Below are 1,372 nucleotides of genomic sequence, written 5' to 3' on the forward strand. Positions count from 1 at the left end.
CAATTCTGTTCAATGATCCAACAAAAACTCAGTAATATGGTTATCTGTCTTACACACTTAAATATACATGCAGTTATATCCTTTAGAGCACTTTCTTTTCCTTTCTTTTTTACAATGACAATTACACATTTTAGGTTTTATTACTCCCAGATTCCTTTATTTCTACTCTTTTTCAGCCTTTCTTTCTTTCTTTCTTTCTTTCTTTCTTTCTTTCTTTCTTTCTTTCTTTCTTTTTCTTTCTTTCTTTCTTTCTCTTTTGTTTCTTTCTTTCTTTCTTTCTTTCTTTCTTTCTTTCTTTCTTTCTCTTTCTCTTCCTTCCTCTCTCTCTCTCTCTCTCTCTCTCTCTCTCTCTCTCTCTCTCTCCCTTTATTTTTAGATAGGAGTCATTCTTTCTTTCCTGACAGGAGTCATTCTGATTGAGGTGAGATGGAACCTCAATGTAGATTTGATTTTGCATTTTCCTGAGAACTAAAAATGTTGAATATTATTTCATATACTTTTGAATATTTGTACTTTATCACACACCAAATAAACATAAAAATAAAAAGACAGCATGAAAGTAGAAGGGACTCTCCTAGAGAAGGAGAAGGAAGTAGAAAAGCAAGGGAAGGGAGTGAAAAGGTCATGAGGAATGGAGATGATCAAAGTATGTTATGTGCATGGATGAATATGCCAAATCAAAACCCATTCCTTTGTATAACTAAGAACTGACAACAAATAAAGGAATAAGAGAGATAAGGAGGAGCTGAGGAGGGAGGAAAGAGAAGGAAGGGAGTCAATTCCTTATTTATGAATTCTTAGCAGTTGTATTTGAAGTCTAAGAGAAATTTTGAGCCTTCCATATTTTTACAATACCAATGTTTTCATGCGCCTGAATACCAAGGAAGAGATAAAATTCAAGTTGTAGTTTTATATTCATATTACAGTAGTTATTTCATTATCTCAAATGTTTTAAAATGTTTATATTAGATGAATTCTTATCTAATTATTCTGTAAATGAATAGTGGCTTGAATTTTGCAAATATTGAGGTAAATGACTCAAAGATAGGTTTAGTTTACTAAGCTTTTCTTAAAAATTCATTGTACCCCAAATCCATAAAAACTGCCATTTGTATTATATTTCTATGGCATTAACAGAAGGAATGCTTGCAGTAGAATTTTTCTTAATGCAGTGACTTGACATTTTCCTCATAGATAGTGTGGAGTTCTTTTTCTTTGATAAGAATGCAATTCTTCCACTTGACTTTGTTAAAGTTCAGTATTTCATTAACATTTCTGTGACAAATATCTCCTTTTGGTGTAATACAAAAGAAAAGAAAAAATGCTTCTAAGGTACATTGAAATCTTTATCTTGAAAAGGGGAAAAATTACA

The sequence above is a fragment of the Cavia porcellus genome, unplaced genomic scaffold (assembly GCF_034190915.1).
Source record: "Cavia porcellus strain 051 isolate PalLab524CR breed Dunkin Hartley unplaced genomic scaffold, mCavPor4.1 scaffold_2, whole genome shotgun sequence".
Lineage (NCBI taxonomy): Eukaryota > Metazoa > Chordata > Mammalia > Rodentia > Caviidae > Cavia > Cavia porcellus.